The sequence below is a fragment of the Lonchura striata genome, chromosome 3, assembly GCF_050655825.1.
Source record: "Lonchura striata isolate lonStrDom1 chromosome 3, ASM5065582v1, whole genome shotgun sequence".
In the NCBI taxonomy this organism is placed as follows: domain Eukaryota; kingdom Metazoa; phylum Chordata; class Aves; order Passeriformes; family Estrildidae; genus Lonchura; species Lonchura striata.
In genome coordinates this window covers 88,657,287-88,684,351 of record NC_140705.1, presented here as the reverse complement: position 1 = coordinate 88,684,351, position 27,065 = coordinate 88,657,287, and the positions used below count along the sequence as shown (strand labels likewise).

General features: G+C 39.6%; 1 protein-coding gene across 32 annotated transcripts in view; it reads right to left on the bottom strand.

The window, feature by feature from the left end:
• LOC110469084 (uncharacterized) overlaps positions 1-25,933 on the bottom strand; it is a 455,123-nt gene extending 429,190 nt beyond the window's left edge. For 4 of the 32 annotated variants that reach the window (XR_014953937.1, XR_014953933.1, XR_014953938.1 and 1 more), the window contains exon 1: positions 25,253-25,891. The gene's annotated coding sequence lies outside the window, so the exon portion shown is untranslated. Of the gene's footprint in view, positions 1-22,240; positions 24,270-25,252 lie in introns of those variants that run through there. The other 28 variants (XR_014953909.1, XR_014953912.1, XR_014953923.1 and 25 more) reach the window with 25 other exon arrangements.
• Positions 25,934-27,065: the final 1,132 nt, after the last annotated feature.

Sequence of the window (27,065 nt, the reverse complement as noted above, 5' to 3'; positions counted from 1 at the left end):
CCAAGAATGAAAAAACCTGAAAGCACAGTGTTTCTTCTGGTTCATCATACTTGGAGTTTTACTGGGATAATATTGTGTCTCTCACCATGTACAGCCAGTGACAAAAGAACAAGCCTTGCTGTGTGCAGTCTTCCCAAGCAACACAGTGATCCCATCCGTGAGGAAGAGCACAGCATGTGCAGGGTATGGATCCATCTGCATGCTGGCACTGAGTTGGGTTTGAACCTTGGCCTCCTACGACATCAATATCGCTTTCATTGATCTCTGGGTCACCCAGATGAGGACCAGAGTGAGTAAATATTTCACTCTTACAACAACTTCCATTCATCTGCTTATACTTCAGGCGTGGAAATCTGCTGACAGAGAATTCTTTAAGTGTTAGCCACAATTCTCAAAAGCAACCAGCCATTTGGGGAAGCTGAGTTTTGTGTGCTGAATTTGGAACTCCTTGAAGGGATGAGAATTTCAAAGGGTGGCTCTGCACATTCTGAAATTTAGGCTGGGTTTTTCTTTTATCAGGCCAGATATTAAACAGATTTGGTCATGGCAAAGCTGTTATAGATATAGAAACCAGAATAGAGAAGCAAACAGTGCCCAAAAGGTGAACCAGAAAGCAGTACATTATCTGGCAAGCAATTGTTATTCTTATTTCCTTCAGAATTCCTCAATAAAACACTTTCATGGCTTTAAAGGAATTACACAGAATTAGTACAATGAATAAAGACCAGGTTTTCAAATGTATTCGAGCAACTCCAATTTCTCAGGTGCTTTGAAAATTCTTACTGTGTGTTTATTTAGACCTTGAAATTCCTAAGAATCTTAGAAAAACTTTTCTGAATGTTGCAGGACCTGCATTAGTCCTCTGAATATCACAGAGAGACCTATAAAAATGCAGGATGTTCTCCAGGAAAAAAAAATTAAGCCCAAAAGCTGACCTTTAAACACCTAGTGCAGAGAGTCAGATTGGCACCCACAGAGTTAAACTAACTAATTCTACAACAAAGAAAAAAATATTAGCATTGCTATCTGTGTAAATGACATTAGTAGCAAGACTGAATTATCTTCTGAATTATTTTATTCCAATTATATTTTGATATAATTCAAGGTCTAGTGATTTTTTTAATGTTTGCAGTCCCCCAGTTTAATACCAGAAAAGCAATCAGTCATTTGTGTCTCAGACACCAAGTGGCTGGAATAGTTTTTCCATCCATTTGAAAAATATACAATCTGTATTTGCCTTTAAGTATACATTAGATGACTACTGTAAGTGATTCGTAATTGTTTTTAAATAGTTGAACTTAATATATATTTGCAGTTATACAGTTATTTAAATGTCCATGTTATCAGCAGTTTTTTTGGATTAACAAATTGCTCATTCATCTTTCCATTTTTTTTAAAAAGGGTGAATAGGAAAAAGATTAAAATGTCCTTTATTAGAGCACATTTTATTATGTTGCTTATTAAAAATCTCCTCTGTAACAACTGGCAATATTAAAAGCTGAAAATATACCTAGAAAAATATTCAAAATTATCCATTTGGAAGTCCAACACTCCTTGTGTGTGAAAAGGAGATACAGGGACCAGCTCAAGACCTAGGTTTTTTAGTACTTCCATTTTCTGAGTGTTCCAAAGTTCCTCTTGATACAAAGGCACATTTGTTATCCTAAAGGTATGATTTTAAACCAGCTTAATTCAATACTGAACCGAAGTGTCTCTTTTCCAAGGGTTTGTGCTGCACATCCTGCCCTAAGTGCAGATCTAAGCAATAGAAGGATTTCACCCAGAGAGCTCAGAACAGAGGCTCAGCCTAGAAAAGCCCCATGTCAGGGCTCAGCTACCCCTCAGCATGTTCCTGCTCCTGAGAGGTTCCAGTAAAAGTGAAAGTGGTGGTAAAGGAAATCCTAAACACAAAGAGGACAATCTAACAAACATTTCTCATTCCTCAGGTCCACATAACTATCCTCCAACAGCAACCCTTTCATTGCCAAAACAATCTTTGATTCAAACCAAAATTAAAAAGCAACTCACAAACTTACTATGAAATAAAAATGGTGAATTATTACATTATGGAATTGCTTAAATGTGTCCAAGCAGCAAGTGGTCCAGGATAAGAGATGGCCTGGCTGTTCCAGTATGTCCAGGCATCTGATCCCTACTGCTTCATGCAGTGGGTATTGGAAGGGACACTGGAAAGAGCAGCCTGATGCAAATAGAGTGGGATTTTGGGAAGGCCACACATTTTCTTTCTTACTGCTGTGAAGAAGCCCAAGCTCATTGACTTGCAGAAGCCTTCCACAGTCTTATTTATTATCGTCAGCATTTGGAAATGGAAGGGGTTTTGTGGGCTCAAACATAGGTCATTAGTGCCTAATGGCCATTTGTTAGTCTATACAAACTGAATTTGGTAGCTCCAGGTCTGACTCCTAATGGATGTTTGCCATTATTATTTCTCAGCAGCAGCACACCTGACAACACTTTTAACAGCTTTCTCAGGAGAGAAGTGAGGGCTCAATGGACCAAAGGAGGGAACCCTTTCAATGTCTGGTTTCTCCAGCAAAGGCTGGAGGCCTCTCAGTCAGGCAATGGGGAAAATGGGCCTCTGGTCTGCCAGCTTTGTAAGAAAAATTGTTTAAACTTAACTTATGAAAAGAAAGTGAGTAAGGCTGCACTGGGGGTTATTTTGTACATTTTCACAACACAAGCCCCTACTCCAGGTTCATTTTCACAGCTGCCTTGACACCTGTCTATAGTTCTGCAATTAATCATTTTGCCTTGTGCCTCCCTTCATCTCCACAAACTGTTTCCATCTACTTCCTACCACGCTGATCTCTTCACATGCATATCCTTCACGCTAATTTCAGACAAGACCTTCTGCAGTATTCCAGGGTATATGTGGAGATAAAGGCACCCCAAATGGCATTCACATAAGCACCTCCAAATTGATAACCATCAGTTGCACTAGCAATTTGAGGTACCAATTATCCATCTTATTGGTTTCTTTTTCCTCATATACTTCAGTAATGGAGTTGGAAGAGAAGCTGGGTCCAGCAGACCCATGGTATATTAAAAATTCATTCTGTTTTGGACAGGTCAAGGTATGGCCCCAAGCCAGTAAAACACAGCCAAAGAGAAGAACTACACAACGAGCTGCAGTGTTCATTACTCTCACTACTTCAACTATTGACTAATTTTGATTAAAATCTATGTCTAATTGTCTTTTAACATTTAGCAAGAGTGCATTTATCTAAATCTTACAAGATCAGATGACACTGGATATGATCATCTGAAGCATAACTTTATTTTCAGCTCATTTTTGAAGCCCACATAATTTTGTAAAGAAGCAGTTTGGAACAGAGGGCCCTCCCAGGAATGTGTGCATAGGCCCCTGCCCATAAAATGCCCTGGAGCCTTTCATCTCCAGGCTGCAGAGCAGGAAGGCATCACCTTGGAAGAGCTGACCAAACACATGCCCTTCCCTGCTTCTCAGCACACAGCAGATATGGAATATGGAGCAAACTGCTGGCTGAACACATAGGAATAACCCTGACCCAAACCAAAGGTTTTCCTGCCTGGAAGCATTTTTTTTTTCTCTGGACCTCTTTTGGGAAAACTGATATTTTTCTGAAGCTACAAAGCGATAAGAGACACAAGGAAAACAAAGACCAGAAAATAGCAATAGCAAAATATTAAAATGGGGGAACAATTCTCAAAATTACGAATAAAGTCTGAAAAAAAGCTATGGTAATTTTTCTTTTGAAATGTGTAATGTGCCAATTTAATTGAAGCATTTCTATTTAAAAATCCCACCTTAAAGTCTGTTGGGATTTTATATTTTGTCCAGCCTAAATTCTTTTCTGAGATGGAACTCCCATGGATTACAGCTTGAGCAGGACATTGCCTCTTCTGATAGAATTAACAGCACACTAATAAGGGAAAACTGCTCCTTTTATTGCTATGACTAAAATTCCTCTGTAGCTAACAGCCCAACAATACTGGCATGTGGCTTAGACATTTGTTGATTGAATACTGTATGTTGTCCTGGAGGCTTGTATACAAACAGGAAAAAATTTAGAAATATGTTGTTATCACAGCAAGCTAAAGGCTTGGTTAAGAAATGAAGTATTTAGTAAAAAAAAAAAGGTTATTATGGGTCTGCCATCTATCAGGTTAAAAGTCTAGGCAAGGCATGCATTCTGTTTACACACAAATACATTATTGATTTCTAGCAGTTCATTCATTTGCATAAAAAAATCTGTATCTAAACAGGATCTTAAGTTTTAAGCCATATGTACTAAGAGCTTGACAGACTAAATAGTATTTAAAAGCGTATTCCTTACATACGCCAAAATAGAAAATATTGAAGTTCTGCACCACAGAAAACAGAAGATTTTTAACAATGCATAGGAAAACGCATCTGTTAGATTTTACCTGTTCTCGAGGCATCAGAGCTGCACACTTGAAATGCATCTACTTTCAACAGCTTTGTATATTTTGTACCATAATATCACTTCAAACATTTGTTTGAAGGCAAACAGCAACTCTGTTTTAGACGCAAAACCATTTAAATCCCATCCAGTCCCAGATTTTTGCATCCAATTCCTACAGCGATGCCTGCAAGTTTCCCTGGTACAGAACAAAACAATGCTGCTCTACAGACAGACATGTACAGAAAACTTTAAGAAAATGTTCTAAGGTAAACAAATGAGGTTAAAGAGAACAGCAATAGAGACACCCTCAAGATTTATTTATTCAAAACAATAGTTTATCATCTGTTCCTACTTCTGAGCCACATATGTGCACACTCCAGAGCTAGCAGAGGGGACGGCAAAACACAGTTGCTGCAGTTTGCTCTTGGCTTCCAGGAGACCTCTGAAGTTTTCATCCTGGAGACAGCACAAGCACAAAAATCACAGAGAGATGCCAGGTTCAGAGCTGAGGTCTCCTCACTGCTGACTTATTCTTGGCCCTTCCCCTCCTGGATTTTATTAATCTGAGGATTCCTGAACTTAAGCTTTGAAACTTCATTTCAGTGAATGTAATGCAATTTTCCTCTTTCTCCTATGTTGCCTTCAGGGTAAGGCAAGGCGACCTGGTTTCAAGGGACAGCATGGCAGCACAGCCTTGCCCGGGCCACTCGGGCCACAGACATACACAGACACCAATGTGGTGGATGGTCAAATGGCCTTTATTACCTTATCTTGTGAGGTTAAATAGTCAAGGGGGACTTTGCTACGTCAAAGGAAGAAGGTAGGGTCTCTAGGGTTAATAAGGAGTGGAAAACTACTGAGTTAGGTGGGGTTATATGTCTTGGGGGTAATAGATTACGTATTACAGGATGAGGGGGAAGGGTTTTGCTTTCCGACACATCCTGAAATCTTCTGTTCGCCTGTCCCTATCTACCACACTCCTATTGCTCTATTTTTTAAAATCTTATGAAAATATGCTACAAATATGATACCAAAATGAGGAGTGGCACAGCCAGCCTGTCTTTGGAGTACACTGACATGGATCCTCGTGACAATGTATGTATCAGAGAGAGACAAAATAAATATTGCTGGGAGCAGCACTGGATAGGTACTCATTTTAAACTGAAGAAAGTTGCAAAGAAGTTGAGCCGAAATAAATGAAAAATGCAAAGTCATTGGGAGATCTCAGGGTGTGCAGCCTTTCTGAAATTAAGCTACATTTGCAGACATCTGAAAAGTCTTAGCAAAATAAATGTCCTCAGGACCTGGAAAAGCTGTCCTTTGGTAACCCAACTATGCCACCAGCAGCTCATTCCAAACAGCTGAAGAAGGGAGCTTCACTGCAAAAATGAAGCAGCTGTTTACCTGCAATGAAAGGCAAAGCTGTCGTTTTGATCCATGAAAGAGAGTGGCTGAGAGGAACAGATTGTGTTAGAGCTGGGATAAACCCTTAGCTAACTCACTCTCACTCACATCCCTGTGTCAGCTGAGCCCGAACAACTCCACTGGAATGAGAATATACATATATGAGTGGCAACCTAGATATTAGAAAGAATTCCACACTGTCTCATTTTACCCTCCTAGGAAGAGAAAGAAACAGTCACTGCTCAGAGAGAAAGAAGCTGACCCCATTCAAGGACCTTCAGGTCCATCTCTGCAAGATTCCTCACGCAAATCACGAAAACCTTTATGGATACTTTACCAGTAATGATCTAGAGATCAGCTGCCTTAGATAATAATGCTGTGTCTGTACCAGAGCCAGACCTACACCCAGAGATGTGCAGTGAGAAAAAGACACAGCAGTTCATTCACACAGAGCCACTGTAAAGATCGGATAGGAAGGAATAAAATAAAACTGAAACTCTCACTGTAACCTACCATAAATAAATATTCAGAAGGTTCTATGGCTGTTCAATGCCACAAAACTATCATTAATTTCAAACACACCACTCTGTTCAGTGCCACTCAAGTTCCCACTACTGACATGCCTGATATTCTTTCAAATATTTAAACACTTGGATTTTTAAATAAATCCATTGACTTTAACTGGAATTTGGGCACTCATATTCTTTAATATGCTTTCAATGTATCAGTCATAGATTCTTAATATTTAAACATTTTCTGTCATTTATTAACTCCAGAAATACTTAGATTAAAAAAAAAAAAAAGAGAGAGATAAAGAAAAATCCCATCCAGCAGGTGTTAGATGACCACACAGGCAAGTGTTGTAAGAGCAAGCACACAAGTTCCTGTTTAGGACTGATCATATTATCGACTTTGGAAGGATTTGCAGGTCTCAGCTGCTTGTGTTTCTGTACCATACTACATTACATTTATGTGTACCATTGCCCTCTACAGGATGGAATTCGGGATTTATGTAAGTGTTGCAGCTATTTTGCTTTCTAGGAGCTCACAAAGCAGCACATATTTAATTCCAGAAGTGGAAGACTGTAATTTTATCACAGAAGGTTCTAGATTCCAGACCAGATAAATTATTGTGTGATATAAAGAACCAATCATGAATACAGAGTACTGTGTACACTGTGTACTGATCAGCTGCACCAATACGTAAAAAATCATATTCAGAATCATCCCTTCAAAGCACAAATGTGATTGTAAATACAAATGCAGAAAGCACTTTTACCTCCCATGAATGGCTTTCTTTCTATAATCAGTATTTTATACAAGACATGTACAATAGACACTTTTGAATATCTAGATTATTTTAAAATATATCACATTTTAAAAATATGAAATGTGAAAAGAATTTAAAAGAGACAACAAGAACCCTGCAAATTCTGATCTGGCATTCTGAGAGCACAGTTCTATCATTTTATTTTACCATTATTTGCATTTACAAAGCCACAGCAGTAATTCTGGTTCCAGAAAAATATTTTTTGTTAACTTTTACATTACATTACTTACATAGTAAGCCTATATTTTCACTGAAAATCTGGCCTCTGGGCACACTTAGAATGCTGGAAAAGGTTCACGGTGTAAACAAAACCCGAGGTATGTTTATAAGTACGAACAGACACTGAATGAGATCTCAGTAGAGCAAGTGAGAAATTTGGGGACTAATTTAAAAAAGAGCAAAATTCTCATGGAATTCCCATCTGAAATTTCAGTCTTCACAAAGTATTTATCTCTGAACTTTAAAGTGCACAAAAATGAGCTTCAGCAGAAAGACTGAGATCATCTCAATTTCCATCATTATTGGCACTATCACATCTCCAGTTTCATGTAATTTTCAGATTTCAAATTAAATCAAGGGATTTTTATAAAGACAGACCAAGAGGCCACTGCTTCAGATTAGTTGTTAAAAAGGTTCCCTTCATTTAGAAATTAAACTTCATTGTGTAAATCTCATGCATAAAAAAATTGAATGGATACAGGTAGGCCTTCTAAAACAGGATGAGAGATTCATATCAAGGCTTTTACCTGTGTCTGTTGTAAATAGAATTTTTAAAATTATTATTCATCTTCCTTTTTGTTAATTACAGAAAAGGATAAATATTATTTATGGAAAAAAAAGTTCTTTTAAAAAGACATTTAGAAAAGCATTGAACAAGACATTAATAACAAACTGAAAGGACAAGCAGAATGGAAGTCTGAAAATTTCTATATTTGTATTATACAGGCATTATTTTTATTGTTGGCACCTTATTTTTCATGTACATAAAGAGAGCACAAGCTACAGCAGGGTGAGACAAAGATCAATGCTGAATGTATTACTTGGCATTGGTCAGACTCAGTTTAATAAGAAAAGAATTGATCCATTAAGCTAAACCTAATTCTTGGCCGAAAATGGTTGAAATCTCTTCTTTATACTGCTAGCTTCATAAAGACCTATAATATTCAGAAGAAACAACTCAGAACTGAGTTTAATAAGATTAAATGTATTGCAAATATACTTAACAAGAATCTATCAAGTTGTTAATGATTACTATTAATATCAAACAATTTTTGTATAGAATTTTTTATTAGAATGGTTGTAAAATATAGCTATGTGAAATGCAATATAAAAAGGGGTTTAGGTAATTTGTAACAGCTACAATTGCTGAACCAAAACCTTAACCTATAAGATATAGTAATTTATTTTATCAATCCAGTTTCTCATACAAGTGCAATTCAATTTGTAAAGTATTTAAGTGCCAGTCATTAACACTGTATAGCAAAGTGCAGAAGGACAGCATCTACTATATGTGATTGTGTTATTCTATGTGAAGAGACTGCAAAATAAATTACTTTTCCTGTCAGCAAGGCTGGAACCCTATTGTTAAAACAATTTCAAATTTCTATGAACTGTTCTACAAAGCCCCATTTCATGGCACTGACAGCCAAAAGCAGCCCTTGGTGCTGTGAGGACACACTGTGCTGCCAAAGGGACACAGTGACAGTCACCTCACTCTGCCACTCCTCTCCTGAAAAGCAGGGTGCAGAACCAGAACCCACCCCAAAGCCTCTGCGAGGGCCCATCCTGCAGCACAGCATTGCTGGGATGCACCAGCGAGGAGAATCCCCACCTTGGGAATACATAAAAGAATAAGAACACGAAATTCTGCTTCACCTAGGATTTGAGAGGAAGAGGACAGACCTGGAGTGGTCCAGCAGTGATTACAATCCAGTTACAGTTTTAATTAAGATGACAATGTGGCAAAAATACAGGCACACAAAAATCAAACCTCTGAATTCAGCAAAGAGAATTACTGAAACAGTGCGTAAGTGTGGATGGAAAACAGCACTGGAGGAAAAGACAGAGAAGGAATTGGAAAGTACTGAAAGTCAATTATTATGTGCCCAAAGGTGAGATGTGCTGTCTGGCATCAGAACCTTGTGTGGTAAAATATATATTGAGAATGAAGAGGAAAATGAAAGTAAATTAATTTATGAAAAAGGCATATTTAAGGTACAAAAATAAAGACAGGGAAGATAACTAGAAATATTATAGCATGGAGTTAAGAGAATGACACACTGATAAAGAAAGCAAAGAGGGAAAATGAAAAGTTCACATAAGGCGAGGAAATTGTAAATAAAGATTTTTTTTTTCTTTTCAAGCACATAAAGAGCATAAGGTCACTGAGAGAAACAGAAGCACACCTATGAAATGGCAAATGGCAGTTTGCTAACAGGAAGGAGAGACTGCTTAAAAATGAACTCTCTATTTTATTGTACATAAAACAAGATTGGACTGATGACAGGATCAGACATAAATTTCCTGGGGGAGGAAGAATAAACACCAAAGAAAATCACTACCACGCCAGAACAGCTCATCAAGAAATTAGAAAGTTTGCAGGTTGACATAACTCCAGGAATAGAGAGAATTAATTCAGAGCTCAGAAATATATGTCAGAATAGATAAGAGAAATCATTAGCAGATATATTTAACACCCGGTCAGAATATGAACTGGACTCAGGAGGGGTTAGTGATAACAACTATCTAGAAAAATACAAACCCCTGACTTCACAGCCATGTCAGACTCTTGAAACATTATTATTTCAGGAAACAATACCATTAGGAGTTTGTACAGCTGCAAGGGAAACTGCTGGCACAGCTCACCAAAGGGATATCAAGCTTAAAGATGCTCTCAGCACATTTAAAAGAAATTACAAGTTACTGATCACAATGGAATATATGGGCACAGTTTCCACACTCTCTAGAAAAGCTGCTACATTAATACATGGAAAACTCATCTACAAGGTCAGGAAGTGTGGGAACTATCAGAAAGATAACAGGGTATGTTACAAAGAGAAAAACTGGTCAGCTCATCAATGAAAATTAATGGGATGAAATTCAAACTGACCAAAGTACACTCAGCCTGAAAACCTGGCAGAGCAGAAGGGTAGACAGATTCATTCAGTATAGATAAATTTATGATAATAAAAGTAACAGCAAATAACTAGAAAAGGAGCTCTACCCTTGAAAGTGTTCAGATTTCTCACATTGATGTACTTTTTTTCATTATCAGTCCTTGTGACACAGATAGTTCCACAAGAAGTTAAAGCTAATACAGAATCTAAAAATAGGTTAAAAATTTAAAAAAGCTTTTTAAAATTCACATTTCCAAGAACTGTATCTCTCATCAGCCAGTTAATTTAATCAATTTTGGCAGATGCTTCTAAAATCCTTCTTCAGACTTTTAAAATCTTGACTAGCCAAGATAACAGCATTTCATCTGCAAATTCTGTTTAAAGTCCTCCCAATTTTAAATCACAATATCGAATAACAGGAGACCTAATCCAGTTCAACCAGTGCCAACATTGGTATAAACCTCAACTTTATCACTTTAGCCACAGTTCTTGGACAGACTTGCACATTCTAGTATATTAGAGCTTAGATGGATTCTATTTTTCTTTTAAATAATACATGTTGAATTATACAAATCACAAACTACTTGCCACGGAATGCTCTTTTAAACCAGGCACATTTTTTAACTTCCAAATTTCAGCAGAGCAGCTGGTTTTAAAGGCAAGTTATATTAAATGATTACCAATATATTAGCTGCATGCAGTGGAATGGGGCAGTAATTGCTAGGGAAGAGAGAAATTGACAGTTAAAAATGGAAATGTAGCATGAGCAAAAGAAAAGGGAAGATGATTTCTAAATTTCACCAGTCCTAGAACAGTCCCTTTTACAGAGCAGGTGGGCAGGTAACATTTCCAGAACGAAATGAGGTGAGTAAAAAAAACCCACATATTTAATCCAGAGATAGTTACTGTCAATCTAGAAAATAATCTCTTCAACTAAACATGTTTACCTAACTCCAAGCCTTAATATAGAAATTCTCTTATACCCATGAGATTATATGCTTTCTCTTTAATCTCCATTTTGGTTTTTCTACTGTCTACTTCATACATTCCTCCCTAATCAGCCACAGCTGCCATTGGCCTCAAGGCAGGATGTCATTCAGTGCTATTACAAGTATTGCTTTGAAGCAGAAGGATGAAGATGGAATTCATACCTGTTTGGTTGTTAATGCTTAAAGAGGTCTGCCATAAATTCCTTTAGAAAGGCAAAAACTATATACTCAAAGTAAAAAAAAAAAAGAAAGAAAAAAAAAAAAGTGTGACATTCAAAAGTACTCAGTTGGCCTAATTCTGTTACAGATGTAGAGTTAGGCCAGCACTGAGTACAGGGAAAATCACTCCATACAGGATGAACTCTGATCAATGCAGGTTTATTTTTTATGACTTAACAGTTTGCCAAAGGAGCACATTGACAAGTCTCTGTTTCCCTACACAGCACGTCTCATCATGAACTAGTGCAGCACCAGCTTCTTGATGAAATTAAAAGATCTCACACCTACCCTTTAGAAGTGAGGAGACTTTTCTCTATGCCTGTCCAGGCAGAGGAGAAAGCTACCAAGATGGGTATGAAAAATGGGGAGCTTTGTGATGAACACTTTTCAAGCAGACTGATCACAGAAGACATGATATGGCCAGCTGACAGTCACAGCTTTTAACCAGGACTGATATGGAATTAAATGAAATTATATCACTAGTTTCTGGAAAACTTTTTGTAACCAGTACCAAATTCTCAGAGTGAGACAGGGATTGAAAATCTTCAGGGAGAAAAAACAAACCATAGTAAGAAAACACACAGAGACCTCTGATTATAACATCTGTGATTTCTGTCATGCTTATGATGTTTCACTTACTGCAGTTTTTATGGACAGATTTAGTCCTAATTGGTGGAAAACCAAAAGGAGAGCCCCAGATCTAGTAGTTATCACCCACCCTTTAACTTTTCAAACTAAGATGTTAAAGCATACCAAAAAAAGCTCCTGGGAAGTATGACTGTGACAGAACATGTCTTTGCAGTGTATAGGAGGTGCAGGAGGGGATAGGGAAAGTTGTTAGTTAAAAGGACCAGATGAGGGGAAAAGGAAAAGAGAGAAATTATGGTAGAGCTAATAATAGGCCTGTTATACAGTGAATGCTCTTGCATTTACTCCATTTGAAATGTGGTACATGTTATTGTCTATTTTGCTTTTTAATTTTCAGCATGGTCTCCTTCAGTGGTGCTCGTGTTGAACTCAGGAGTTCCTTGTTTCAAATTGTAGTGGAAACCCCATTTTGAACAATTTAGTCAGGCAATGAAGGAAAGCTGGAGGTAGTCAGGCAGCAGAAGTTTCTGCTATACCTTAGCATGCTGTCCTGATTATAGTGCTATTATAGTTTGCTGTTCATAGAAATCAAGGAATTTATGAATCATTAAAAGGGTCAGGCAATAGAGAAGCTATTATAATAGCACTCAGAAATATTACAGGAACTATCACAAAAGCTACAGTGTTAATACCATTGACTTAATATAAATGTATTTGTGAAATTATGTGATAGCTGAGGATGTGGAAATGCCAAATTTTCAGCCTCAAACCAGTCATTGGCATGTGTATATTTTTTATATATGGCTACATTCATACAAAACTGGTTTAGGGTATAAAAAATGCACCAGAGGTCATTAAAAGTGCACAGTAATTGTGTAAAGACCCTGGGCTGGAGCTCATGAAAACACAGGCTTGGGAGTATTAATAGACCTTATACTAAGTTCTTCATTTCCTTATCTTTTGCTCAGAATTGCCCAGTGTATAAAAGTATATCAAGTGCCAGACATACCAATTCCTAATGACACTAGTGGCCAATTCCATGTATTCTCCATCTCTGAGAACAAGACTTCCTACTTTATTTTTTTCATTCAACAATGCATCCATAGAACAACAGTGAAGCATTTTTCTTTGAGTATGTAAACATTTTTCTTTGAGTGTGTGAACATGTATTCAAAATACAGGATAGAAACATTTGGGGGAAATCCTTATTTTGGTTGTGTGAAGATATAATTTTTAAAAGTCTGACTTTTTGAACTTCAAATGTGACTCCTGGAAACCTGAGCAACTTAACATGCACTGCTACCACCAAAGACTTCTATGTTTGTATTGATATTATTATGTTAGATGCATAACCAAAAGGCTACCAAGACCAAACTCAGAACTATTTAAATACTATAATTTCAGGAAGTTATTCAGCTGGATTTTAAAAACGCACATCTTTGAACAAAAGCAGTAGATACTGAACAAGATTTAAGACCTTTCTTACATGTAAATAGAATCTGTTGTATCATAAAATTTGCTTTTTTTTTTTTTTTTCTGGTCTTTCTTACACCTGTAATTTCAACTGACTGTTTAATTGAGTCAATGGGGCAGAACCAGAGCCATTCTGCTCTGCTGCTATGGGAACTTACAGCCATGGTCATTTTGCCTCATAGAACACTTCCTGCTCCTCAGTCAGCCCTTACCTCATCCCTCTGCTCAGTATTTTCCCACTATCCTTTAAAACAAAGGATCCAGACTCCATGCAAGAGAAACCAGATGAACTGCACTAACTACAGCCCAATTCCCCTTTCTCCTCTTTGAACTAGAGAGGCCTGGCAGTTCACTGAGGGGGTCAGGTTTGCAGGCCATTAGCACAGCTGGGAGTGCCTGCTGTGCTAACAACACCTCCCCACACTGCTCTTACTTGTTAGAGCTGCAGCCAAGCCTTCCTTGCTTTGATGGCCACTGAAATCCATCAAGCTCAGCTCTCAGAGCACATTTAAGATAGAAGGAAATTAATTATCTTGACCAGTCTGCACCATCTTTTCTTGACTAATGCATGGAGGAAAAATGGCAAAATTCCTTAGTTCTGTGTTACCTATATTGCCTCCTTCCTAGGGCACCTTGAGAAGATCCTTTAGTTTCTCTAAGTCCTCGTCCATCCACCTGCAATACAGGCCTTCTTGCCTGACTGTCCTGTAGAAGAGACGCAGCCACTTCAATATTATATTCACATATTCTTCAACTTAACAAGGTATAAAGGACCAAGAAGAAAAGTATTTAAAGGCTGCTCATCCATGTCTCACAGTGTTCCTCTGCAGCATCAAATGCAAAATGTTGATCTGTATAGAAAAGCCACTGCTAGCATTCAGACCTTAAAGAACAGCAAAGAAACTGTGGGAAGTGTGTGGAAGGAGGTGTTCTCTACCTGAGAAGAGTCATTTAGTCTCTGACAAATCCCCAGTAGTAGTAAGCTGCAGTTTTACTCTTCATCCTAATAGCTGGGATAGAGGAATTTATACATATAGGTTTTCACAATGTTTTGTCTCAGAAATATTTATCATTCTAAGAGGCAATAGATGACATTCTATAATGCTACTTCTTACTTTAGTTAACACTGCAGGGAAGAAATCTGTCTTTGTCCTCAAGTTCCATTATAATAAAAAAAGCAATAAAAGAAAACTAACAAGTGCATATAAAGTAAATAACTATTTCTGACAAATATATATTCGTCATCATAGCTGCCAAGTGATGCAATCACTTGTTCTTCCATCACAATTGAGGACCACCACAAACTAGTAATAGTAACAGTTTCTTTTTATATAGCACATCACATTTTAATCAGAAAGCTCTCTGCAGAACAAGGGCAAGGTGGTGAGGGACACAGCCAAAACCTGTCCTATGGCAACCTACAAAAGAGAGTCAGGAATACAGTGCAAAAAAACTGCCCAAGTCTGAGATTTCAGTCTGTCTGGGTAATATGTTCCAGCATTTGACCAACCCCTCATGATAAATTCTTCCTAAAACCTAATCAGTTTTTCCCTATTGCAGCCTGTGCCCACTGCCTCTTCCCCTCTCACTGAGCACCTCTGAGGAAAGTCTGGATCTGTCTCCTTAAAATGATACATCCTCTCCCATCAAATACAGGAAGATAGAAATAAAGTCCCACTTCAGCCTCAAATGTAATTTTTCAAGAACATTCCAAAATACCATGTGAGACAGCTTACTCTACTAAATTTATGTATCTCTAAAGGAGAAAGTATTGTGTCAATCCAACTGGGATTTTAAGTTTTCCTATAAACACTTCAGATAGAATTACTCATTGATAATTGATGAATTTAAATTACTTCTGACAATTAAAAAAATTACAAGTACAATGTCCTACATATTGGCAAATAAAATGCGCTGGAATCTGCCTGCCTTCTTCATGTAATATTCCCTATACTGACTCCCCAGTGGGATTTTTCACAATAAAACAAGCTGGTTAGTGCCCAAAATGCATGTGATAAAAAGCTTCCCTTATAAAGCTTATATTGTGTAACACATCTTGTTTTTTTCTATAAACTTATATTGTGTACTTGTGGATGAGTCCAACCTGAGGTTAGAATTCTTAGAGAACTGCCACAGTTCCATGAACACAAAATCTTTCCTTAGCAATAAAATATCCCAGGACTCCTGGCAGGTGCTGTGCCTGCAAGGATGGATGCCTTGCAAATCCAAAGGGCTGGGAGAAGGGAAAGCTCTCAACATTCACCTGGTGAAAAGCTGCAGATCAACAAAACCTTCAAAGAATGTGAGTAACTTACAGGCACAGAGTGCACATGGAAAAGATGACAGCTCCTGTACGTTAGCTCAAGTGGAAAGCTTGGAAGTACTACAAACCCAGCAAACACTGATGTGTGTATGTTTTAATGGAAAACAGAGTAGAAAAATGACACAGCAACTGACCTTGACAGTTTTGCAAGGGATAGTGCTTCCATAAAGAGCATTGGTTATTCCCACTGAATGCCACAGGGCTGTCCAACAGGAGACAGAGGTACTCTAATTTTTTATATTTCAAATGCAAGTATTTGTTGTGGAGAATGCAAGACTCCAGTTGCTTTTAAATGTAATCCACTTAAATATGGTTCCTACATAACCTAGAAGCTATTGCTCAGGTTTTTAGTTCTCTAATCCCACACATCCTTTGTTTTCATTTACAGGTTTCAAAGACTGACCAGTCAGGTAACACAATTTATCTGTTTAACACAGATTAAAAACAGATAAGAGATAAGAGATAAGAATTAGGCTCCTTCTATTAAATCATTCTTTCTATCACCTTTGCAATTTTAACAAAGGATTGATATTGATATTGACTTTCTGTTTGGCCTTTAACCAAATAGCCAAATGTGTGCACTGGTGTCAGTAACATCTGGGAGGATCTACATCAAAAAATAGCAGAAGTGTGTATTGTTGAGGATTTTCTTTCTCTGTGAGACTCGATTTCAATTTCTGCATATTTCAGTTGACAAAAAGTCTTCTTTATTTCTGATCAGATATTTCTTTACCCAATTTGATGCTGTAATGCTCATTGTGAAGGAAAGACAAAACCTTCAGCCCTTTACCTGGTGCTTTCAGTCAAAATGTGTGACCAGCAATTGAACATCCTTCAAACCCTCGTTAAAAAGTACCTGCATATTTCATCACATTTATGGCAAGGCTTAAATGGAGCTCCCGACAGCACAGATTCTCTTAACTCCAATGTTTTAATGAAACCAACAGTGGGGATCAAAGGTTTCTCTCATACTCTGTTTCCTTACTAAATGCATAAGGTCCGGCTGAGCTAAATGTCACATTCTGACTTGCTTGATTTAGCCCTGCTATTTAGTAGTAATTATGGACAGAAGTCTCATTTAGGTGTATTGATCCAGTCTTTAACATGAGGAATAAATTCAGCAGCTGAGCTATGGAAAACACTGGATGAATTCTCAATTCATGGCTCTCCACAAAGAACAAAGGAGCAGCAAGGCATTTGCTGTATCACCAATTCTCTCACACATATGTCTGGAGTTAAACACTCTAAAAAAGCTTCTCCTCAGGGAGAAGCCACAGCACGAGCAACAAGAAACCTGTGGCCCATCAATAAAGCCATGGAAGAGGAAGGTTCCAATCCTGCCTCCATAGAAGACAGTATCCCAATTCGGGAAAGCATATAATCATATGTTTCGGTCCATCAGAATTCATGAGAGTCCTTAAGTATGTACTTATTTTTAAAAGATGGTTAAGTGCCATTGATTTCAAGTACACGTGTAAGTGCTGTCCTCAATATAAATGATTTCTGAAACCAGGGTTGATAGGAGTTTTATCACTGATTTTAATAAGAGCAGAACAGGAACTGAAGAATTTAAGAATCCCGAATGCTTATCCAAATTGAATGTCGACATGACAATAAGGAAAGTATAATCATGGAATGTTGCATATTTATATTTCTGCTACCTAAGTAAAGAAATTCTGAAATTAATGAAAAATCCTAAGCTCCTCATGCTAACAAAAGACATTTACCATGAAGGGATAAGAACTTCCCCATCTCTGTATTATCCTAAATTTTTAACTTTACACATATTTTCCTATTTTAGAGATTTGTGGAGGGTTTTTTAAAGACTAACAATACAATTTTCCATTTAAATATACTTTTTTTTAAGTTATAGAAAAATCCATAATATAATTCTATGGGAGTTACCATAATAGACTGTAACAGCTGCTATGGTCTATTGTGTAAATAAGTAATTACAGAATTTACAGACTATCATGTAAATATGTAATTATGGACTTTTTAAAATGTGTATTATTTCCTCGATAGTCTATAGTTTAAATATGTAATTATGGACTTTAAAACATGTATTATTTACTCAGACTGCAACAGCTCCTTGGGACAGAGCTCTTCTGGCCTATTGGGTAAACATGTAATTACAGAAATTTTAAAAATATGTATTATTTATTTGCCAGTGCTGCTGTCAATACATCATGGCAGCCATTTGGAAGTTGGTATCATATAGTCAATATTCTGTCAAGTTTTCATTAGTCACTTGAAGTAATTCTCTGCATGTTTTGGTCTGCTCCAAGGGAAGGAACATTCCCAAGTATGTGCTTCTGGTGTGGTTTAATTCCAGAGGAATCCAGTTTTGGTTCTGGGAGACCACTGTACAACAAGAATCCCAGTGCTGGAAGTGGGCCTGACCCCTGCAAACATTATTCTTCACTTCAACTAAAGCATCAAGGCAGGAATACCCACGGAACACAATCCATGGTGCCATTTGCATCCCAATTTCTGCTCATCTTAAGCAGGAGACAGGTTGGAACAAACAGTTCTGCAATTTATGAAGTGTGGCTTTTTTGTAATATACAGAACTATGAATTCCAGAAATGCTTCCATTGGCAAGAAAATATTCTTCAAAGTGGTGGGAAAAATTTATTAAGGGGGTTTCACTTATCCAAGATGGAACTTCAAAGACATTATTATTCTGAAAAAGGGGTAATTACCATTACCATTAAATATTTATGTTTCTAAATTACCCATAGGCCCCAATCAGAGACGAATTCTAGGTACTCTGCAAACATTTATGAATATCCCAACCTCAAAGACTTCACAATTTAAGAAATATTTTTGAATATATTATACTCCATAGAATGCTTTTTAGAAGCAAAATGAATGTGGTCTTAGGCCAAAATGTATGCACTGACTTTATGATCTGCTGTGTCTGCATCTATTTACCAATAATTCTAACATTTAGGCATGATTTCCCTAATAGACCACAGAAAAAAGCAGAACCAGAATAACTTATACTTGTAAATATATAGGACAGTTATGTAGCGTGGGACTGTTACACTACAAACAATTATATCCTTACACTGGAAATAGAAGTGGAATTGTCATTTACCTAAAATTATCTCCTCACCTAGAAAACGAGAGAGAAGAAAGACAAAACTGAGGAGGAAAAAGATATTCTAAAAATAAGGAATATTGCCATAGTAAGACATATTTATTATTTATTTTTACTGACGGCACTTTCCCCATGGTCTCCAGGCCTTGTGTAATAATACAGCTCTAAGAACTGAAACTAAATAGAAAACAGTAAGAGTACTGAAAAAGCCAAAATAATTCCCATCCTGATGAAAGATGTCAAAGCATTGGCTGGAGTTAGACTGAATTCAGCAAAGTCAGCTCAACCCTTTGGGATGGATCTGGACTAATCAGTGCAAGGCTGGAACACGACCTCTGAGGAGCAGAGGAAGAACCTAGGATTGCTTAGGCCTGAGTGGGGGTGACTGCCAGGAACACAGTGAAGTTCTCCAGATACTTGAGAAGACAGAGAGGAGTGAAGAGACTCCTCTTTATGTCCAATTTAGATAGAACAAGTGGTAATGAAATTCAATATGCCAAGGGAGATTTAGGTCAATGGGCTACCCAGGAAGACTGCAAAATCTCTGTGGCTTCTAAAAATGGAGTGAACAAACTTCTACCAATAACGGCACAGTTATCCCACCTTTGAGAAAGGAAGGCAGACTCTCCACATCCTTTCCTGGCTGGTTTCTACAGGGCTTTTTGCTCCAGAACTGACCACAAGCCATAGACTCAGGCTTACGCCTAAAAAAATCAATGAAACCCACTGAAATTTTAACACAAAATACTTAAACAAACAAACAAACAAACAAAAAGTTAAATCATAGATCTTTGATACAGTCTAAATAATGTGTGCTTCAAGATCCTACTTCACATTAGTTCTCCTGAACAAGAATGTCTTGCCCCTTGCCCAGAGTCTGGCAGCCCATACTCAAAGACAGCTCTGAGAAAGGGCCAGATTGCACCAGGTTGTTTTGAACTGTGAGAAAGGGATGTGTGGGAAGGCACTTTCTTATCTCCATATATGTACCATGTTATTTTCAACTTTAAAAAGGTCACAGTTTATTTCAGAAAGGTAGAGAAAAATAGTTTCCCAATCTATTGTTCACTTAGCAAGAGAAAAAAGCTGGCAAGAAAATGTATGGGAGAAAGGAACAACAGCCTGAACAAGTGATAAATGTGGGTGTTGTCACAATGAGAACCAACAATCCTCTGGAACACAGAGGCTGTGAAATTTCCAGCCATGACAAGGATTTTCAGCTCTCTGTGGTGAGTTCCATTGACTGTGGACTTTCTGTAATAATGAGCCTGGCTTTCTAACAGTAGTTGGAAATTGCTGTTCTCAGGGTACTTTACCATGTGGTTAGAGCAGGTAAGTTTTGTAGGAAAGGTCTCTGCAGGCTTGGAACCAAACACTGGGGTTTCCTTCCAGGACCTGGGAATCTGCCATAGCCCTCGCTCTTCTGAGCTGTTTATTCTGGAGCTCAGCCTGCATTTGCAAGGTCATGCCAGATACTACTCGTCACACTGTGTTACCTATGCATGAAATCCTCATTTTTTGCAAAGCTCACAAATATATATTCATGTCATAGCACCTTAATGTCCAGAGATGGCTGGAGCATGCCAAAGCAAGGGGGGCTGCCCCATGCTCTGCCTTAAGTGTGGCAAAACAAGGCCCAGAGGGAAGTTGTCAGCTGGAGACTGGAAAACTTATAGGAAGGTTTCTGGAACTAGGTGGAGGGGAAAATACAGACCTTGCCTTGTGTGTTTGCAATTAGTTATGTGTGAAGTAGGCCTGCCAAAACAGAAAGCAGTGTCCATTTTGTAGCAGTAATTATTATTGTGAAGCCATTTTCAAGGTGGGATTATGGGCACTAAACCGCTGGGACTGGCTGTGCTGCCCATGCGTTAAATCCTCATTTTGTACAGACTTAATGAAAAAGATAGTTTGCTGTAATATGTTCTGTCTTGTCAGTTGCTCCTACACAGCTGTATTGGGATGCTTTCTTTGTGCTTAATACATGGCAGTGATAATTTTTTCATGTGCTCTTTCTGTAAATGTTCCACCACAAAACATTCTGTTAAACTGGAATTAAGGTTGTAAATATGCATTAATAAGTTAGAGCAAATGCTGTACTAATTACCTGCCCACACAGCCTCACTGCCATACATGAAGAAAAAGCTGCTGAAGAACATTGCAACCTGGGTCCTTATCCCAGAAATCTTATTCTACCTCCACATACAGGAGTCTGACAAAGAATCAAATTTTCTGCTGAAGTTTATAAGAAACACACTCTAGAGTATCAGGAATGCAAAGTTGCACTTCCACTTTACAAACATAAAGAACAAGATTGCAAAAGCACTTGTCAGTGGCCTAAATCTGCTCTCCTTGGAGTAAATGGCATTTTCACCACTGGCAGTAGAACTAAGCCAGTAATCCCTCCTTTTGGAAATCCTGTCCTGGGAGACGTGAATTAAACAAATCCTATTCTTTGTGATTCGAATTAAACAAAACAGTTTGGGTCTCTTTTGTTCCCTCAGCTAACATCTTTGTACAGTCTCATCAGCCTACAGTTACATCACAGGATGAGCCACACAGCAGAGTGATTCCAAATTTACTTTCTCTTCCAGCCACATGAAATACATTCTACTGCCAAAATTCTCAGCTAATTCCTTCAGGAATCAGTCAGTATTATTTTCCCTCTTAACTCTGACAGATCTGTCCATTCCCGTGGCTGAAATTAATTTTTTTCCTGTTTCATAAGGTCATATTTTATTGTCAACATATTAGGGGGGAGAACAGTATCAGAGAGCATGCAAATCAGATAATAATTACCAGAAAATTGAATAATGGCAATTAATAATGATACCTTTCTCTGTATGAGAATACAAAAATTCACAATGGTGTTGTGAAGCTTGGTTTATTCCTACCTGTAATTTACTTTAAGGTCTTAGAATAAAAGGTGCTTAGAATTGAAAAATATCATTATTAGAATAAAAATGAGGTATGTTCTATTTATTTTGTGCAATAATTTAGCAGAATATATTATTACACAACTTTATACTGTAAGCACAAGGTCACATAGGATATGACTTGTCACACTGTGTTGCCTATGCATGAAATCCTCATTTTGTGCAGAGCTCTGAAATATATATTCATGTCAGAATATCTTACTGTCCAACGACAGCCTCAGAGTTTCATTCTATTACATACTGGGGAAACAGATTCAGCATCATTTGAGAGGTCTCTTCTTCTCTCAATACCCGAATGAACTCCCATTAATCAAAAACCTACAAACACTCACCATGAGAGAGCCAGCCCCAGTAATGCTCTCCTCAGCCTGAGACATGATGATATCCATTCCACCAGCATTGTTTTATCATTTTGGTGTGACGATCGTGGTCAAACAGCCAAAACAGAGCATTGATCTTACAGTTACCTGAAAACAGAACCTAACTTCACAATAAATGAATTAAATTGTTTATAGGGATGGAATTTCTCTGGCATTGCCAATGTTCCACACACTGCACAGACCTCAAGATAGATAATGCACCCTTCTCCAGACTTCCAGTCAGCCTAGGAGACCATACACTGGAAGTTCAAGCTCTGCTTACACTGAGGACACTAATGGCTGCAGTTTGAGATCTTGCAGAACTCTGTTAACCACCTACCCATCAACTCATCATTGTTTTGCCCATTTTTAGATGTTTTCCTCCTCTAAACACATTCCTACTGCAGAATTGAAAGAAAATTATTTCAATGCTATGTCTCAAGGCAGCCTTTTTTTTTGTTTCTTTTTTTTTAGCAGCCATAAAATTGAGATTTTTAACAGTTTTAAGTGGGACACCTTGCTCAACAAAATTATTAAATCTATGGCAATGTCAGTTTGCATTAAGAAGATAAATATTACCTTGGTCTTCAACAGCACAGTAGAAATCAACAGCAGTTTAGAGATCAGAGCATATCACTAGTGTAGCCTCCAGACCAGAACAGCAGGTTTGACATGATACTCAAGCAAATAGCCAGAACAGAACAGCAATTAACAATTAATAAGCCACTTAAATTAAGAGTTTTCCTTGAGAAAACAGCCTCAGACCTTCAGAGATTCTAGGACGTAAAATGACAAAATATGGAAGTGCATGGGGAATTTCCTCAATAGGCCTTTTATCTGCACAGTGTACAAACCCAGAAAAGCCTGGCCAAAATGTCAATGTAGGAGAATGTAGCTGCACAGAGGAGGGAATAACAAGAGGAAAGAAAACAAGAGATTTTGAATAATGACCTTCTAAGCAATGGAAACACAACTTTCTTCACAGATTTCTCCAAAGCCAAAATTTTGCATGGCTTGACATTTGGTTTTAACCTGTCTTTTGTACCCTTGTCAGGCAATATGTCACCACAACATCTGGTAATGGAAGACAGAAATCAAGGGTCTGTAGCCAGCCACAACCCTTGGTCAGGCCACTGCTTCTCCCTTGGTGGACCTAGACTTAGCAAAGGGATGGATACACACACTGAGAACCAAAGCTACAGCCCCTGGATAAACACACCCAGCCATAGCACCCATAAGCACTTCCACCCATTTCTGTTTTGGTGCACCATTGCCACAATGCTGCTATGAGCACAGGCTTCTCACCATCACACAGCACACAACAGTAAAGCCCACTCCCACGGGTGAGCATGAAAAGTGAATGTCTCAAACTCCCTGTCCCAAACCCTTTTTCACTTACATTGCTTCATAAGTCTACAATATAAAGCATTTTTCTTTTATTAATGAATTTGACCTCCACAAACTTTTCAAGTCAAACAGTTCAAAGAGTTAATAAAGTCGTATCTTTGCTACTTTTCTCAATCTCACATAGCTCAATGCACTCTGAATTTGGGACATGTAGGAGCACAGCCTCAGAAATATTTGTAGGTTCATCACTGTGACTGAAACAGCCTGGAACCAGCCAAGTGTCTTCCCCAGCCCCTATGTCCTGCTACCTCAGTAGTCATTTTGCTAGTCCTTCTGCTGCCAACCCCTGGAAGGAATTCATGCATCTCCCAAACATTCCAGTATGGGGTGAGTGCGGTGCAGCAGGACTCGTAGCCACTGTATTCGGGTCACAAAACCAGGGAGGTCTCTGCCCCTTAGCCACATCCAGCAGGACAGAGGTGCCAAATTAGTTTTACAGCTTTCTAGCACTGAGATGTGTCTGGGGCCGGGGGACTTTTTGATGGACACATGGGAGCAACACTTGCAGCCTGTTTGAAAGGGTCATTTCCACATTTCACAGCAGTGGCTTATGGTGGGGGAGGGGGGCGGGGGGCGTAGTGTCAGATCAGCAGTCTGGGGGCTGGTGTTGGCAGGGGGAGGGATCCAGGCGTCTTTCTGGCTGTTTCGGGTGTGTGTGTGGTGGTGGGAGGGGGGGGGGGGTGTTGGACATGGAACACAGTTCTAAGCAGTATCAACAGCTAAAGCCATTCCTTGATTGAGGGAGGTTGGGAGCAAGAGGCTTTTGGGGGATAAAATGTTAGGAGTGCCGATGTTTTAGAGCACGATCAGGGTTGGTGCTGTTCGGGGGTGAAGCTGTCTGCAGACAAGGGCATTTGGGAGTGAGGGAGACTGAAACAAAAGCATTGGGGGCAAGATGTTTGGAAGCAAGGGCAAGAACCATTGAAGGTGAAGGTGTTAGAGGCTGATGGCACTTGGGGGATGAGAGCATTTGCAGAATAAAAACATTTCGGAGAGAGGACATTTGGGTCAAGGGTATTTGGCAGTCGGCAGGTTCCAGGGTGAGAGTGTTTTGGGGAGAGGGGTTCTGAGCTGTTGCCAGCTCCCAACCGCCTCCGCCGGTGCCCACGCTCGCTGTGCGCTGCGCCTCTCGGACACCGGGAAAAGGAGCCTCATCAAGCCGCCCCCGCCACCGTCCGCGCGTCTCCCCCCGCTGCCCATTTCGGGGCCTCTCGCTCCCCAGGAGCGGAGGCCCGCGATGGTGCGGGCGCGGCGGCGAAGCCTCCCCCGCTGAGCCCGGGTGGGCAGTTCTCCGCGCCCGGCGGGGCACGGCGGCGGCGGGCGGGGGGCGCGGTGGGGCGGCCGCGGGGGCGGAGCCGCCAGTCAGCGCCGGGCGCCGTGACCCCGGGGCGGGGACGGGCACGGGGACAGAGACGGGCACGGGGACAGGCGGCCCCTGGCCGGCGCGGCGGCGAGCGCAGCCCGGGTGCCCCCCGCGACACAGACACACACACACACACACACGCATCAGGCGGGGGGAGCCGCTCGCCCCCGCCCCAGCGCCCGCCCGGGTCCGGCCGCCGCAAGCTCCGCACTTACCCGGGCCGCGGCGAGGTGTCGGCGGGCGGGCTCCGGCGAGCCGCGACTGCGGGGGGCCGGGGAGGGCCGCTTGGGTTTGGGGGGGGTTCCGTAATCCAAGAGGCTTTGGGCTGCCAAATGTAAACACTCCGCCATGATTTCTTTGTTTAGATAATTGAACCTGCCTCCCTCTCCCTCGCCGACTCTCGCTCGCTTTTATTTATTTATTTCCCCCCCTCCCGTCATCATCATCATCATCATTATGGCTTGTGTGGGGTGTTTTTCTTTTTTTTCTTTTTTTCTTTTTTTTTTTTAAGGGTGGTTATTTACTAGCTGCATTTATCAATCGCTGGTTTTACAAATATTTAAATATAGATATATATTTATCTTTAAATGTAACCCTATGGGGTGGCGGTGGGAGGCATGAAGGACAGGAAGTTGTTCCCGCAGGTTTGGGGGCTGAGGTTGTTCCTCATCCCTTGGCTGCTGGGGCTGGTGGGGCCAGGGGCAGCGGCCGTATCACCTCCCGCAGCGTCCGGCGCTCCCAGGGAAAAGGCAGCGCTTCCAAAGGCATCGCCCGCTGCAGCGGGAAGGATACTGTGTGCAGGGGGAAGACGGGTGGAAACTTCCAGCCTTAAGTTTCTTCACTGAGTTTCCTGAAAATTCAAGCTGGATAGGAAAGCATGCATATTATTACTGTCTATCTCTCTATCTATCTATCTATCTATCTATCTATCTATCTATCTATCTATATTATTATTATTATTATTATTATTATTATTATTATTATTATTATTATTATTATTATTATATGCTGCGGGAATTCCCTGTTGGGAAATAGGAGTTTATTACAGGAACTGTACAGGAAGTGTTAGCATGACAAGTTCCACCTGCAGCCCTCCTTTGGCAGCAAGTTTCTCTGTTTGGAAATACCAGTATATTTCCTGTCAGTACTACTTGAAAAAGACCTCAATGCACTTCATCAGTGTCTAGAAATCCCTTTCCACAGATCTGATCCTATCAGATCCCAACTGCCCAAGGCTCTGGTGGAAGTACCTAGGGAAGCAGGAGGCTCACTTGCAGTGCACCAAGCCTATCAGCTACCCAGGAAGGAATGCCCTGCAATTGCCATGGGGTATTTGAGGAATTTTAGGCACCACACCGCTCAGGAATTGTGCCAAAGACTCCAGAAATTCTCCATGGCTTATATTTTATTCCTTCCTGTATTAAGGAAGAGCACCACCTCCTGATGTCTCCCTACTCAATCATTTCTAGGACGTCCTCAAATGCCACAGAATGTACAGCATTACCTTTGTTGTTCATGTATGGAAAGAGAAATACAGCAGAGACAATAGAAAGAGTAGTTATACAATAAAACAAGGCAATTTACTCAACCCGTTACACAATAAAGAGAAAATACTTTTGTGACAGCTACCAATCATCAGATGGTTTCCAAATCCACGCGTTCAAAACCCATCAGATGGGCTCATCCTGAGCCTCTTGCTACAATACTGGCTATCATTCCCACAACCAGCTACCTTGGGTTTGGAAACACACTGACAATTTGTGCCTTATTGTACCTTAAATACTGTGTCTGCCGTGGGCAGAGGTCCTCTCTCTGCAAAGGGATCACCAGTTTGACCCACCAAACCTTCTCTAAGTCTCACTATTCCTTCATAAAGCTATTGTTAATTATTGGGATAAGGAGCTCTGTATGTACAGTGAGCACAGGAAAAAAAAAAGAGTATACATATGTATTATACTGACACTCTAAAGGAATACAGGGTTGCATTGCAAGTTACATTTTAGAACTGCACTGGTATTTGTAAACTAT